The sequence below is a fragment of the Rhinolophus sinicus genome, chromosome 3 (assembly GCF_057876585.1).
Source record: "Rhinolophus sinicus isolate RSI-liver-muscle chromosome 3, RSI-T2T, whole genome shotgun sequence".
NCBI classification, from domain to species: Eukaryota; Metazoa; Chordata; class Mammalia; order Chiroptera; family Rhinolophidae; genus Rhinolophus; species Rhinolophus sinicus.
In genome coordinates, this window is record NC_142503.1 from 145,582,182 (window position 1) to 145,599,083 (window position 16,902).

The window sequence follows — 16,902 nt, forward strand, 5'->3', positions numbered from 1 at the left end:
ATAAAAACCTGCACTACTTCTTTTTCCTCCATCTTGATTTCTCTACTTCTTTGGCTCTCCTCTCCCGGCCTTGTGGCCATTTGCTTTGGATTCTTAGCTTCTACCTCTGGGACATGAGGCCCCACCCCTGCCTTTTGGCTACCTGTTGCCTATCAGGAGGTGACTCAGGCACCATTCTGGATCCCATTCCTTGGCAGGCTCCGGCTTTCACCTGCCTGGGTAGAGGTGGGGAAATGCAAGCGGCCCACTCAGTGGTCAGTGCCGTATCACAGAAAGAAATAGGTTTGGATCCATGAGGGCTCTATCAACTTGAAGCTTTGAAAGGAAATTTTTTGCATGGATGTAACTGTTCGCCCCAAGAAATGCAGTCTAGTTCATTTGGGGTCCTGCAGTGTAGCAGAGCACTGGTCTACTGGTGCTTGAACCACAGAGCCACCCTGACCGCAACCAACTGCTGGAAAGCTGCCAGCCCATGCAGGCTCCATCTCCCAACTTCAGCAATGAGGACAGAGCTGGGATCCTAGAACGGCGGGCTCCTGGAGATGGTGTACCGAGGTCAGGAGATGGTGTACCGAGATGGTGTACTGAGAAACATCAAGCCCCAAAACATCCTCTGCAGAAGTGGCTGCCCCTGCAGGTGCCTTTTTTAGTTGGGGAAACCAGTGTCCCCTGATGCCACTCCCAGCTGAGCACCCAAAGATCCTGATGCCATCTATTCTATTGCCCAACTGCCAGTAATTCCCCCAGGACTTGCCTCTCCTGGTTAAAATACAGACATCTAGGCACCATTTCTAGAAAGGCTCACATCACCCATTCTTTAACTAGGAGGTAGAAAGCATCCACTTCTCTCTTGTGAGTTGTAGTAGCCCGAAACTCTGTTTCTATTTCTCCAGGAAACTGCTCCTGGAAGAGGTCAAATAGTCCATAGAAAAGCATGACCTGCTAGGTAAGAACCGTTTCCACTTCAGGAGTTTGGGGTCCTTTCCAGAAGGACCTCTGCATGCAGCGTGGAGGAGCTAGTACAAGTTTGACCAGCCCTGAACAAAGTTGCTTTTTCCCAGAAATCTACCCTTGCCTGATGCCACCCATGTGCTGGGCAGAAACTTACTCTTAGAAGCCAGAGCACCAGGGGGCAGCAGAGGAGGGCCTGCCCTGGAAAAGTTGCCTCCTGCCTTCCAGCCCTGAGAGGCTACTATTAAGAGTAGGGTTTGAGCAGCAGAGGGCAGCAAAGTACAACTGCCTCAAGGTGACAGCCAAGGCTACTTAGGGAGGCCTGAGGTCAAAGGGCAGAGGGTCTGCTCTCCTAGGGAGCAGCTGCCCATCTGGCCAGAGGTGCTGCAGCCAAGCTTGTCCTTTGCGCTGATTGCCTCTCTGGACTCAAAAAATGTTTGTCAAAGTCCACAGAGATTTCTGGCATGCTCAGACCTGAGACAAGGAGACCTGGCTCAATGGTGAACAGACCTCAAGATACATGGGTATAGTTGGCTTCCCCGATCGTGCACCCTCCTCCTGGTCTCACCCCCTCCTTGCAGTGACAGAGGCCTTAAGACACTACATTTCATCCTCCCCTTTTGCTACCTCATCATAGCCCTTCTCAGCAAAAATTCCTCTAAACACCTTGCTCCCCATTCAGATTGTACCCCAGCTTTGTGGGGGATCCATCTGTCCACATGTACAGCTACCAGTTGTCCAATAATTACCTAAAGAGCAAGGCCACCCACCATGTATCACTTGGGTGCTCAGGAAAGGCTTGCCCTTGCACTTGTCACCAACACTGGGCCTGATCCAGCTACATAGGGAAATTCACCTGTAACCACTCTCTGCCCCTTCTCTCTTGTTAAAACACCCCTTCCCTCCCTACCCTCTCCCTATCCACCCCTGCCACAGAAAATATGGCTTCCACCCACACCTCATTTCCCAGTGCTCTGGTCATACCAACACTCTAGCAGCCAGCTTGTCGTTGGGGGGAGCTAGGGCCTTCCAGGAAGGCCTCAGAGCCTTGTTCTGACATGTTGAAGACCACAACAAAGAATCCACTGACCACCACGGGGCTCCAGAGCAAGCACATGTGTCCAACTCATCTTGTTAGTTACCAGACATGCAAGGCAGGGAGCTCTCAGACTGCAATTTGCGTGATAACATAACAAAAGAACACGGCCTAATGAGTACCACCACATAGTCCAATTTCCCTGCTTTTCTTGGGCAAAGAACAGTGCTGTTCTTCTCAAATTGTCTGGCCCTTGTTGACCCTCTTCACAGCTGGTAATTTACCTCTAGTCACTGCCTTTGACAACTTTCAGGTATTAGTTATACCCATCTGTTAAGTAGTTTACTGAGTGAGAAAAGACTGGGGAGAGGGATAGGCAACAAGAATATGAGGTGGTGGGGGAAAGATGAAAGCAAACAGAAACCAAGCATCCTCTTGAACTAACAAAGTGATGTGGTCCCACAAAGGTGCATACATTAATACCCACACAGGAACCTACTAACTCCGGAATCTTCAATTCCTCAAGAAAACAGATTGAGGGTAATTAACTGCAACATAATTATAAACCAACAATGTTATTTTAGCCAAGTACAATTAAACTGAGCAAAATTCTCATAAATCAAACTACTCTCCATTTTTCTCTCTTTTCTGAGTCATCTCTGAATCCATCTCTCCCTATCTCCCTCCGCTCTTTACCTGTACGTCCCCACCCAGCCACCTCTCATCTGCAGGTAAGCCCTGTTTCCCCCGTGCTCCATACACCGCCGCTCAGACACACATCTTTAAATAAGGTTGGCTAAGATAAAGGCCAAGAAGCACTAAACTAAAGTGCTCTGTCTTCATGCACTTGTTTTGTTGGGATTTCTTTCCCCTCTCGATGGTTTAATCCTGTCTGAACCACAATCTCCAACCATCAGGGTACCAAGTCCTTCTTATTTCACTCAGCACATCGCATTTCGAAGCCAAGTGTGCCCTGACCTCCAGGCACATCCAAAGCCCACTGTGTAAGGGCACCAGGCCTTCGATAGCTTAAAGGGAATCTTCTTTAAGAAGTGCAAAGGTTCTCCTGCTGTATATGATCCAGACACTGTTACCTCCTCCCCATTCATGGTTTCCCAACTGTTTTCGTTCTGCAGGGCATTTGTTGATTTGTAAGCATGGAGCAGGCAACTAGTAGACATTTGATGAAAATCCCCCAAAAGGAAATAAAAGACAGGATCTGTGCCCTGGAGGTACACTGACTTATGTATACAAGCAAGAAGTTGACACCTCACACCTGTGACATCTGGAGAGAGGTAAGCTGTGGCCTCAGAATGCACCTCTAAGAGGCCTCGAGAGGGGAGAGGAGGTGCTGCTCCAGTCTCATTGAGGATGAATGCAGCAGAAAAAGCTCTTCGATTCATCCTACCCGACACTGACATCCGTAGGGCGGCATCAACAGAGGGCAGCATTGACAAGAGGGCTTGTCACCCCATGTTCCTCCCCCACACACTTCATCCAAATAACACCCACTCCCAACAAAAACCAGAACTTTGGGAATGAACTAGAAACCTTATCAGTCTTTCCTTCTTGGCCTATCTGTCCTTTCCAGTCCTCTAGGCCAACCCCAATCAAAATAATGAAAAGTACATTCTTTGCGAAAGTACTGGCGGAGGGAGGCCATTTGAAAGTAGGGTGTGGACCTGGCCAGAGTGGATTTGGGACAAAGGTGTTTTGGCCTAGGTGAGGAGGGGGGCGCCTGGGGAACCTGTGTGGGAACAGGCACCTTCTGCAGAGCTGCAGAACCAATGTCTGTGCTGCAGCCGCCTGAGAACCTGAGAAGGCTCACAATGGCCTCAAGAAAGCGGCACAGGAAGTAACCCCTACTTTAAGCTGGCTCAGTTTCCTGGTCACTTCAAAACAGACTTTGTACTGTCAAGAGACATGGAAAGTGAATTAAACAGGGAGAGGTTTATTACTGTACAACTAGGGTTTTTGGCTAGTTACATTCTTCATGAAAGTGGAGGTTGGGGGTACAAGTCTCTGACAATCAGATATGCTGAATTATCTTGTAACAGTCCCACTTTCCATAGTGTTTTATTCTTGTCACTAAAGGTAGTTAACTTTTTTTAATATTTAACTTTTTTAATTGTTATTTTTGTTAATTTTTCAAATCCTGTTGATATATTAGTTTCAGGTGTACAACATAGAAATTAGACATCTATATACCTTACAAAGTGATCACCCTGATAAATCTAGCACCCATCTAACACCATTCATAGTTATTACATTATTATTAACTATGTTCCTTATGCTGTACACTTTACATCCCCGTGACTTTTTTTTTTAATTGGGGAATATTGGGGAACACTGTTTCTCCAGGGCCCATCAGCTCCAAGTCGTTGTTCCTCAATCTAGTTGTGGAGGGCACAGCTTAGTTCCAAGTCCAGTTGCCATTTTCAATCTTTAGTTGCAGGGGATGCAGCCCACCATCCCATGCGGGAATTGAACCAGCAAACTTGTTAAGAGTTTGCGATCTAAACAACTGAGCCATCCAGCCGTCCCTCTGGAAGCTCAGCCGCAGCTCGCTGTCTTCAATCTAGTTGTGGAGGGTGCAGCTCACTGGCCCATGTGGGAATCGAACCAGCAACCCTGTTGTTCAGAGCTCGTGTTCTAACCAACTGAGCCATCTGGCCGACCCCCTTCCCCCAACCCACTATGGCAATTTTGTAACTGCTGATTTGTACTTCTTAATCCCTTCACCTTTTTTTTCCCAACCTCCTAACCCCTCTCCCATTTGGCAAGCCATCAGTTTGTTCTCGTATCTATGAGTCTGTTTCTGTTTTGTTTGTTCATTTATTTTGTTGTTTAGATTCCACATATAAGTGAAATCATATGGTATTTGTCTTTCACTGTCTTATTTCACTTAGCATAATACCCTCTAGGTCCATCCATGTTGTTGCAGATAGCAAGATTTCATTCTTTTTTATGGCTGAGTAATATTACATTGTATGTATGTACCACCACTTCTTTATCTATTCATCCATTGGTGGACACCCAGGTTGCCTCCATGTCTTGGCTACTGGAAATAATACTGCGATGAATATATGGATGCACATGTCCCCTTGAACTAGTGTTTTGTATTTCTTCAGATAAATACCCAAAATTGAGATTGCTGGGTTCTTCTTTGTCTCTTGTTATAGCCTTTGTTTTAAAGGCTTTTTTTAAAAGGCATTTTCATCTGGTATAACTATTGCTACCCCAGCTTGTTTTTTTCATTTCCATTTTCATGAAATATCTTTTTTTCCATCACTTTACTTTCAGTCTGTGTCTCGGTCTGAAGTGAGTCTCCCATAGGCAGCATATGTAAGGGACTTGTTTTCTTACCCATTCAGCCACCCTATGTCTTTTGATTGGAACATTTAATTTAATCCATTTGCATTGAAAGTAGTTGTTGGCAAATATGTAGTTTATCACTTTATTATTCATATTTTTTATCTTCTCTTCTTCTTAAAGAAGTCCCTTCAACATTTCTTGTAATTCTGGTTTGGTGTTGATGAACTCCTTTAGTTTTTTCTTGTCTGGAAAGTTCTTTATCTGTCCTTCAATTTTAAATGATAGCTTTGCTGGGTAGAGTAAATTGTTGTAGGCCTTTGCTTTTCATCACTTTGAATATTTCACATCAATGCCTTTTGGCCTGAAAAGTTGCTGTTGAGGAATCAGCTGACAGACTTATGGGAGCTCCCTTGTAGGTAACCAACTGCCTTTCTCTTGCTGCTTTCAAGGTTCTTTGTTTTTAATCTTTGTGATATTAATTATAACATGTCTTGGTGTGGGGCTTCTTGGGTTCATCTTGTTTGGGACTCTCTGCACTTCCTGGGCTTGTATGTCTATTTCCTTCACCAGGTTAGGAAAGTTTTCCATCGTCATTTCTTCAAATAGGTTTTCAATATCTTGCTCTCTCTCTCTCTCTCTCTCTCTTCTACTTTAAGAGTTACCCCTATGATGAGAATGTTGGTAGGCTTGATGCTCAGAGGCCCCTTAAATTATCCTCATTTTTTTGGATTCTTTTTTCTTTTTGCTGTTCTGATTGGGTGTTTTCTGCTACCTTATCTTCCAAATTGCTGATTCAATCTTCTGCTTCATCTAATCTGCTGTTGATTTCTTCTAATATATTCTTCATTTCAGTTATTGTTTTCTTCATTTCTGATTTATGTTTTCTATCTCATCCTTATGTTTCCTATATCTTTTCTAAAGTTCTCCCTGACATCACTGAGCATCCTTATAACCAGTGTTTTGAACTCTGCATCTAGTAGATTGTTTATCTCCATTTTTTTTAGTTCTTTACACCTGGAGATTTGTTCTGTACTTTCATTTAGGACATGTTTCTTTGTCTCCCCATTTTGGCTGCCTTCCTGTGTTTTGTTTTGTTTTTTCTATGTATTATGTAGAGCTGTTATGTCTCCTGGTCTTAGTAGAGTGGCCTTATGTAGTAGGTGTCCTGTGGGGCCCAGTAGCACAATCGCCCTGGTCACCTGAGCCGGGTGTGTCCCTTGTGTGGGTTGTTTGTGCCCTCCTTTTTTAGATGAGCCTTGATTGCTGTTTGCCTGTCAGTAGGAGGAATTGACCCTCAGGCTGATTGGTTGTGAGGAATTGGCTGTGACTACAGTGGAGGAGTTGTGGTGCAGAGCCTTACCCTACACATCAGGATTTGCTTTAGCAGGGTTCCGGTGCCTGCCCAGTCAGCCCTTTGGGTGTGTCATCTGTGGAGTTGGCCTGGTGGTGCTCTGGCATCATCTGAAGTCAGCCACCAGGTGTACCAGCACCAGGGCTACCTGGGAAGGGCCCTGCCAAAGGCCAAGTTTAGCCTCTGCTTGTGCCCTGTTTGGGGCCACCTGGCATGAGCCACAAGGTGATCCTCAGATTTCTTCCACCTCCATTAGGCTTGGAGGTGCCTGGGAAAGGCTAAGTCATGAACTCAGGCCATCTGCCACTAGTGCCAGGCTTGGGTCTGCTTAGCAAGTGGTACAGGACACACTAAGGCCAAATGCTGCTGGTTTGGGGTTGGTGAATCTTTGAGAGATTTTAGGAAAATTTGCAGCATGAGCCAAGACAGGACATTTTTATGGAAAAGCCACTGAAAGCAGCTTGGATGGGATCTCAGAGAATCACCAGGGTGGCAGAACGAAAGTTATTAGTGAGGTTGATGGAAATGCAGATATGTGCATGCTGGGTGGTGGGGAGGGCTCAACAAAGTAACAGTGGCCGGCTGCCACTGTTACTTCTGTCTGAAAAGAAAGCACTTCTGTCTGAAAGAAAGCTGACCCCTCCAGCCCTCACCCTGAAACCAGACAATTCATTTCCTCCCTGTATGTCCCGGGTGCCTTTTGAGCTGCTGCCCCAGCACTGCCGTTCAGAGTGAGTGAGTCTGTCAGCAAGTCAGTCCATGTGTGGGCCCTTTAACAGGAACGCCTGGGACTCCAGAAGCCCTCCATCTCTCACTCAACCACAGTCTGCAGTGGTTTTCACAGCCAAACCTTGTGTGGACTTCTCTCCCGGGCACTAGAACCCTGGGTTGGGGAGCCTTATGTGTGGCTGGGACTCCTCACGCCTCAAGGGGGACCTCTGCAGCCAAGATATCCCTTCCTATTTTTAATCTCCACACATGAGTATGGGGACCAGCTCATTCTGTGTCTCTACCCCTCCCGAAGGTAGTTAACTTTGTGCTTTACTAAACACACAAATCTTTACATTTCAAAGGCTTTGTTAGACTTTATACACATTTCTAAAACCATTTTAAACAAATTCTTTCTCAAATCATGAGTTTTGGAAAACAAGGTCCCTGGATGAGTAGGTGACCTGGCCACTGCTTATGCAATTCCTGAGACAGTTCCGGGAATAGAGCAGCTCTTCTAGGGTGCACTTGTGCCTGACTTCTGCCCCAGGCTTCACATTCCAAGTACTCTCATCAACAGTCTGAATTTGTCTCTGCTTGTAATTATTCTTGGCTCCTTGCCATAGGAGGCTGCAAACCACCTTCCTATCTCTAGCTGAGTGGGTGCTTTGGGATCTTCTGGAATGCTTTGATCACAGGCTCACCTGCAGCGCTCTCAGCTGCCCACTGTGCCTGCCCCCTTTCCTCCCCACTCTCCTTCAGACAAGCCAGGATCCCTGGATGTCCTCTCCATAGCCCTTGCCAGAACACTTTCCTGAGTCATTCCTCTCTTCTAGGAAATGGTATCCAACCCCTTCTGTTATTTCTCTAGAGCTATTTGCATTTTAAGCCTTTTTGCATCAAATCAAGGAATGTAATCTTGCCTCTGAATTTTAGTGTTAACCCTCAGGGAGCTAGAGGAGCTAGGGCAGAGGCTCTTTTTGGTACCCCAATATCCTATGCAACACTTATGCTACCAGACCCAGTAGAGGCTGATGAGGCTCAAGCATGAACAGCACCCCACTCCTCCTCCACTGAACTTCAGGCCCACTACTGAGTGAGTGGGTGACAGACAGCAGGTGTGTAACTGAGGTTGAGTTGCAAAACCATGTTTTAAAGGCCGTTTTCCCTGTCTGGTCCCAGCCTGCATGAGCTCATACCCCCCTAATTCCTCAGAGTTTCTATTTCACATTCCTACTCAGTTTCCAGGAATCACCTGGGAAAGAGGCAATGTGTTTCCCTTTGCACAATGCCTGGCACATAGTAAGCACTCAGTTAATGTTAGCTATTAATAATAAAAAGAATAAATCCAGAATGTATCCATGGGATGGATAGAAGCTGCTAGGAGTAGTCAGGAGCCCCAGACAGTGGTGAGCATCTAAACTCTCAGCACATGGTGGATTGTTCATTTAACGTTTCTGAACTAGAGGGAGTTTCAGCTCTTTAAAGTGGAAAAAGAAAGGCTTTTGTCCAAATGAAAATAATATGGGTCCCTTATTTCCTAAATCTCCAGGAGAGTTGAAAAAAGAAAAAGGCTTTCTATGCATTGGCTAAACATTCTGCTCAATACCTAAGATGGAGATTTATGACCAAACACAACCCACCCACTCATCCCCATCTGTCTTCTGTCTTGGCTGTGAGAATTCCAATGGGCCAATTGATGTAGAGAACTTTCATAGGACCCAGCCAGCACTTTCTATGGAAGGAGATAAGGCTAATGAGGTGAGTTAAACTAATTAAGCAAGATCTATTTGCAAGGTTCTCACCTAAAGCCAGGAAATAGAAAGATCAATGAGGTTCCACCTTCAGAGTCCAGAATTAACTTGCTACCTCAAGCCCAGGAGCACTACATTGCTTCTTCCCCTTCCCTCTCCCCTGTCACATGGCTCTGCACACTGGGAGTGGAAGTTTGTCTCCATTTCCTGAGAATCTCTGGATTTCCAACTGGTCCTCTAGTGCTGCCTGGACTTCTAAAACTATTAGGTTGGTGCAAATATAATTGCAGTTTTTGCATTTGTTGAAATTTGTCGTTTGATTCTTAAATAAATGTGGTTATGTTATACATCATGTTAATACATATGTCTCGCTTTATATTTTTTTTTGCTAATGACTTATTACTTGCTGTTTATTTCATATTTATTTTAGACTATGGAAATGTTAGACAAAAAGCAAATTCAAGCAGATTTTATTTGAGTTCAAAATGTGTCGTAAAGCAGTGGAGACAACTTGCAGCATCACCAACGTATTTGGCCCAGGAACTGCTAAGGAACGTACAGTGCAGTTAGTGGTGGTTCAAGAAGTTCTGCAAAGGAGACGAGAGCCTTGAAGATGAGAAGCCTAGTGGCCAAGCATCGGAAGTTGACAATGACCAACTGACAGCAATCATCGAAGCTGATCCTCTTACAACTACACGAGAAGTTGCCGAATAACTCAATGTTGACCTTTCTGTGGTCATTTGGTATTTGAAGCAAATTGGAAAGGTGAAAAAGCTCAATAAGTGGGTGCCTCATGAGCTGACCAAAAATAAAAAAATTTCGTCATTTTGAAGTGTCATCTTCTCTTATTTTACACAAAAACAATGAACCATTTCTCAATCAGATTGTGACATGCAACGAAAAGTAGATTTTATATGACAACCGTCAATGACCAGCTCAGCGATTGGACCGAGAAGAAGCTCCAAAGCACTTCCCAGATCCAAACTTGCACCAAAAAAAAATGGTTATGGTCGCTGTTTGGTGGTGTGCTGCCAGTCTGATCCACTATAGCTTTCTGAATCCTGGTGACACCATTACATCTGAGAAGTATGCTCAGCAATCGATGAGATGCACCAAAAACTGCAACGCCTGCAGCCGGCATTGGTCAGTAGAAAGGGCCCAATTCTTCTCCACGACAACACCTGCCCAACTGCACATTGCACAACAAACGCTTCAAAATTTGAACGAATTGGGCTACGAAATTTTGCCTCATCTGCCATATTCACCTGACCTCTCGCCAACTGACTACCACTTCTTCAAGCATCTCAACAACTTTTTGCAGAGAAAACACTTCCATAACCAGCAGGATGCAGAAAATGCTTTGCAAGAGTTTGTCGAATCCCGAAGCACGGATTTTTACTATACAGGAATAGACAAACTTATTTCGCGTTGGCAAAAATGTGCTGATTGTAATAGTTCCTATTTTGATTAATAAATCAATTTGAGCCTAATTTGAGCCTAGTTATAATGATTTAAAATTCACGGTCCCAAACTGCAATTACTTGTGCACCAACCTAATACATAGCTGGGACACAGACTTTGATTCTCTGTCTAGGACTTGCTGTGCTCTTTGCCCTGAGGGCTAGGGCCCAGCATCCAGGGGCTGGCAAAGCCCCCACTTCACTCTGAGCAGCACCAGGGCCCAAAAGCATTGCCCCCATGTTCTAGGTTAGATGCTCTTGGGTAAACACTGGCTCCTTCCCTGCACCTCACCCTCAGAGTTTGTGTCACTTTGGTCCCAGCATGTCTTGTGATTGAGTCAACCTAAGTTTGGCAGAAAACTAGGTTTGAGGCAGATTATAAAAAATCTTGAAAGCAAGGGTATGGAACCAGGTATGGGAGCACTGAAAGTTTTTAAGCAAGGCCTTCTTATGATCATAACACTGCTTCTGGCAGTGGTGGTGGGCAGGGTGGATTGGGTGGGCAGAGCCTGGAGGCAGAGAGACTGTTTTCATGGAGCCATATTACTGCCCCTCAAGGCGGGAAAGAGGGGACCAATGTGAGAGATGCTTCAGTAGAACTGACATGGATTTGGGAAGGTACAGGGAAGGGAAAGTACATTAAACAACTAGACAAAACTATCTTTTGAATGTCTTCCCTGGCCAGTCCCAGCCGGTATTGAGCCCACAATTCCCTGACTCCTTAGAGTTCCTATTTAATTGAGCTTTCTGCACAATTTCCCATGAGCCACCTGGAAAAGAGGCAGTCCCACTTTAGAGAGAAAATTTTCGTGCTAATAAGAAATGGGCAAGAGGACCAACAATTAACAAATGCTTATTGCAGAACGAGCACTGGTAGCCTTCATGAAACATGAGACAAAAAGGACCTTGCTTCAAAGCCTACACAAAAAGTATAGAACCAAGATTCTAACCTAGGTGGTGTGTCCAAAGTCTTTGCCTTTTGCACTACAGAGTGTTTCTCTAGAGAAGCCAGAAGGGGAAGAAAATAGAGGGGGAAAGATGATGGCTTTGAACATGTTGAGGGGCTGGCAGGACAGGCAACATTCTGGCCAGCAGTTGGAAATGTGGACATGGAGATCTGGAAATAGATCTGGATCAGAAGATACAAATCTGGAAGTCAGCTGAATCACTGTTACACTGGAAACTCTGGGAATACATCATACACAGGAGAGAGAAAATCAGGGAAGTAAGCTCTGAACAAAACCCTGAGAGGCATCTGCAGCTTAGGAACTAATGAAGAAGCAGAAAAGAAGCCATGAGAGTAGAAGGAAAACCAGGTGAAGATCACTTAACAGGAGTCCAAAGAGGACAAGTGTAAAAACAGAGGGAAAAAAGGCATCAGCTTAGAACACTTCATACTGACTAGATTGGAAAAAGAAAAAGAAGTCCAGCAGCTTCAGCAGTTAGGAACACACTGTGCTCTCCCATCAGTCAGATTCAGTCAGATGGTGGGCAGAGAAGCTGTGGAGACAGTAAGTGTAGACTCTTCTTTCAAGAAATGTGGTGGTGCTCTTTGGGCGAGGAACTGTTGGAAGTAGACATGAGTGTACTGTGTCTGTCGGGAGCAACGCAGTCTATGCTTAAAAGAAGGGATAGTGGAGGTTCCCTGTGCTCCGGCCATCTTTGCATGGCAGGATGGCAGAGCCCTGATTCTCGCAGGCGGGTCTACAGCGCCACGAGGGGATATAAGAGGTTCAGCAATGTGTTATCCTCGAATAAAGATTCTAAATCACTCTTATTTCCAAGAAGCATAATGACCATGTTGGAATTGGAATGCTGGCAGACATCTTCTAACCAGGTTGTCAAGTGGTTGAGTGTATCTCTCCTTGTAATATCATACACAAGTAAAGCTCCTGCTGCACCTCTGTAATATGACCTTGTGATGGAACGAAAGGATTCTTGCCCTGCCGTATCCCATATCTGAAGTTTTACTTGTTTTCCATCAATAGTTATCATTCGAGCACCAAACTCGACACCAATAGTAAGGTCATGCACTGGCTGGAACCTCTTGTCTGTAAACTGTAGCAGTAAGCAGGCTTTACCAACACCTGGGTCGCCAATGGTGATGTACTTGAAGAGATCGGCGTACACCATCGCCATGGCTGCTTGGTGCCAGGGCACACGGCTCCTCCTCTGGCTACTGCTCCTCCTCCTCTGTGCCCCTCACCCTGGCACCGCTCGGCCTCAAAACGCCAGGCCCCGCCCGCCGCAGCCACTGCCTTCAGCCTCCGGGAGTGAGGGGCTGAGAGGAAGCCAGACAAACGGACACTGCCAGAGCCGAGTAAGACAGCGCCCGGCCACGCAGAGTTGAACAATAATCTGTATTCTTTACTTCTGATTGGTTCCATTTTATAGTTTCCATGTCCTTTTTTTATGCTTGCAATTTCTCTGTTAAAGTTCTGAGTTCCTTGAGCACCCTTATAAACGTTGTTTTGAATTCTGTCTCTGGTAGTTTGCTTGCCTCCATTTTGTTTAATTCTTTTTCTAGAGCTTTCTCCTGTTCTTTTATTTGGGACATATTTCTTTGTTTCCTCATTTTGGCTGCTTCCCTGTGTTTGCTTGTGTGTAAGAGGTAGATTTGCTATGTCTCTCAGTCTTGCCAGGTGACCTATGGGGTCCTGGCATAGTCTCCACGGTCACCTGCACCAGGTACTCCAGGAGTGTCCCTTACATGGTTTGTGTGTGTCCTGTTACAGTTGAGACTTGATTGCTATTAGTACATCAGTGGGTGCGATTGAAAGTAGCTTTAGGTTTAGGTCAAAATCAGATTTGGAATGGAAATTATACTAAAGATATGGGTAGTCAATATACCTTTAAGTTTGAAAAAACACAGATGTTTAACTTACAAGTATGTCTTAAAACTCCTTTTGTTTTTCTGATGGGAAAGTTCACAATTGATTCAACCTTAAAAATAGTTGATTGCCATCAGTGTCACTTGTTCACTTGCATAGATTCTTCAATTTATAATTCCTCCCAAGATCAGATAATGATCTTGAGGAAAAGACAGGGTCTATGGATTCCTGCCCAAGCCCCTCGAGTGTGGGAGGGCTCTCCCACTGTTCACTATGTTCTTCAATTGCTTCATAAGATTTTACATAGAACTGAAAGATTTGTAGGATTGCTGATTACTGCTATTATGGGTATAATTGTTATAACCACTGTCGCTGCTGTTTCTGGTGTTGCTCTACATCAAACTGTTCAAACTACAGAATTTGTACAAAAATGGCATGAAACTGCTAGTAAACCTTGGAATCAACAAATCAAAATAGATCAAGAAATTAATGTTAGATGAACAGATTTAGAAACCACTGTTGTATTTCTTGGTGATCAAGTAAAAAATCTTCACACTATGATTACCTTAAAATGTGATAGGAATGTATCCACTTACTGTGTAACCCCACTTTCTTATAATCAAACTCATACCCCTTGGTCTAAGGTGCGAGCCCTTCTCCTGGGACATATGCCTAATCTCATTGTGGACATTATACAATTACAACAAGAAGTTGATCAGATGTCCAGTGCCAAGCTTTGGCTCGTCCCTGGAGAGGAGACACTTTCTGTGGCTTCAGAAGGACTTTCCAATTTAAACCCTATTAAAGTGGATAAAGATTCTGGGTGGAGGGTTTCCTGTGGCTATTGCTATTGTGCTTATTATTCTTTGTTCATTTTGTTTACTTCTCATATGTGGACAAATAGCTCTCCGACAGGCTATAAATAAAAAAAACTGCACGGTAAAAAAAAACCCCAAAGAAATGTGGTAGTAAAAGAAACTGGAAAACGTGTGTGTGTGTGGGGGGGGGGGGGCGCGGGGAACCTCTTCTTTGGACCAGTCTAACAGCCAAATTACAGATTTAGTCACTCAACTCGTAATCTCTGCGATACTCAGGAGAAAAGCATCCCCGACCAGATTATTGGGTCTGGAAAGACCATATTTTAGTAGCGATAGTTTATAACACCTCCCTCTCAACCCTAACTCCCTACTGGTAGCAATTTTGCCATCATCACTGGCCTATGAAGTAATGAATCTGTGACACGATGCTAGAATCTTGGAGATTCTTTCCCTCAACTGTCCACTCCATGCAGCAGTGGGAGTGGCTCAGACTGGCAATGGTCCTTGTAGACCCAAACATGGATAGAAAGCTTTGAGCATTTTTATAAACTGGCAAATCGTATCTTTTACAGATGTAGCCTCTTCCTTGGCATTGGCCCATTCTTCAGCCTTTGAGTTGGGAAGGGAACTGTTCAGGAAGAATGATCTTAAAAGTTGAGGGGAAAGCCCCCTTTGCTTGGGGCCACATGTGCAGGAATCAAACCCCTGCTTCCTGGCCAAGCTTTGTGTCCGTCCAGATGAGACACCTTTTTCTAAATTGCACAAAGGATCATGGGCTAGTGAGGGCCTGCCTGTACATTTACAGTGGGAGAGGGGTTGGGGTCCTGCTGCATAGGTGGAGAGCAGCTCTCTTCTCAAGAGCAGCCATTTTCTCTGATGGGGCCCTTTTGTGGTCATAGGCTTAGTCCCCAAAGACCAGGGGCTCTGGCTCTCTGCACAGGGTTGAGGGGCATGCTGGGAGAGCTGGGACTGAGTGCTCCACAGGCCATGATGGTCTTGGATAGAAACGTCCGTCTTGGGGGAGAGCACTGGATAAAATAGGGGAAGAGGCCCAGATGATCTGCTGGGTTGTGGGAACAAGCCTTAGGGGGTTCAATGCCTGGCGCAAAACAGTGTCAACTTTGGAATTTGCACAAATTATTTAAAACATGAAATTAGCAAATCTGAGCTAACCTCTTCCCTCTTCTTCCACCCCCACCCATTGAATGAGCCAGCTGAGACCAGACTACAAGAGGTTAAATCATGTGAAAAGCCCTTATTTTTAAATGGAACTACATTTAGTCAAGAACCACTTATGTACGATATGTCTTCAAATCAAATATTGTTGCCTTTTGCCAGAGAAAATGTGCTTTAATTCCTTCATGCCAAAGAATGTCTGCTACGTTGTATAATGAAACTAGAATAATTGAGCTACTTGTTCATTACAAAGCTCTCTAGCTGAATACTCTAAATTCTTCAGCGGCTGAGTGGGCTTGGAGTGAATTAACAACATTCTTTTAAAAAAAATAATTTTGAGGCAGGACACAATATTTACAATAGAATTTTTTGTGAAGCACTGCTAAATGCTTTTTACTCCAAGAAGGATCATGCATTATTCTTTGTTGATAATGCCAGGGTGACTCAGAAGGATGAGTGAAACATTAGCCAAAGCGTTACACAGGAGTCCAGACCAGCTTTACTCTGGTCACTTTTCCCTCTGTTCCCACCAGGGGTCTTCCTTTACACTTCCTCTAACCTACTGCCCCTCTCTCAGGGAGCTCCTGCCATATTGCCTCTCCTCCAGGTAACTGGAACACCAATGTCCCTCCATGAGCTGGGGAGCCCTGTGAAGGCAGAGACCACGTTGTATTAACCTCCCAGTCCTCAAAAGCACACAGCAGAGTACTTCACTCCTAGAAGGCTCTCAGGAAGGCCTTCCTGAAATGTTGGATATAGAAAGCTAGAGTTAGGTGAAAGACCATGGAATAAAAATGGAAAGACCAAGCCCAACTCAGAAAGACTAATGCTTCCTCCAGCCCACTGGAATGACTGAAGCAGTCTCACAACCTTTTCGCATTTCCTGGGAAGATGAAATGAAGTGTCAGCCCAATCAGGGCTGTCTTGTGTGGTTTTGGCTGGCCTTGGGAAAGCCGGCTGTAGCAGTCAGTTACAAAGCTCTGGCCCCAGAGGAGTCTGGGGAGTAGAGGGAAGAGTTAGAAAAGAGAGAAGGGACACAGTAAAACGTAGCCAGACCCACAAAGGCAGGTGGAAGGAAGTTTCAAGGAGCGCGGGAGCATTTTAAAAATTACAGACAGGTTGAGTTTGGGGACAACCGAGGAAATGCCCTCTAGATTTCAGGAAGTTGCTTCTTGGTTTTTCAGTTATTTCCAGAGAAGTGAAGCTAGAAGCCAGATGGCAGGGGGGTAAGAGAGGCGTGGGGATGAAAACCACACATTTCCAGAGCAGCAGGGGATAAAAGTTACAGGGGTGGGGAGGGCTATGTCAGTCTGGGACTGAGGGAGGGGGCAGATTCTGGAGTTTTAGCAGCAACCCTCTGGGCATGGGTATGGCAGAAGAAACCTTCAGAGAAAGAATCTGAAGAGCAGAGGACAAGTACATTCTTCATCTGAGATTGGAGGGCAATGGAAAAGGATGGATGGAAGTGTGATCTACTTCTGTGAATATCCCTGTCCCAAGTT

General features: G+C 45.0%; 1 long non-coding RNA gene across 2 annotated transcripts in view; it reads left to right on the forward strand.

Moving 5' to 3' along the window:
* LOC141570588 (uncharacterized) overlaps positions 1–14,326 on the forward strand; it is a 124,503-nt gene extending 110,177 nt beyond the window's left edge. For both annotated transcript variants that reach the window (XR_012494753.2, XR_012494754.2), the window contains 2 exons: positions 3,124–3,282; positions 9,546–14,326. This is a non-coding gene — a long non-coding RNA (uncharacterized LOC141570588). The remainder of the gene's footprint in view (positions 1–3,123; positions 3,283–9,545) is intronic.
* The last annotated feature ends 2,576 nt before the right edge of the window (positions 14,327–16,902 follow it).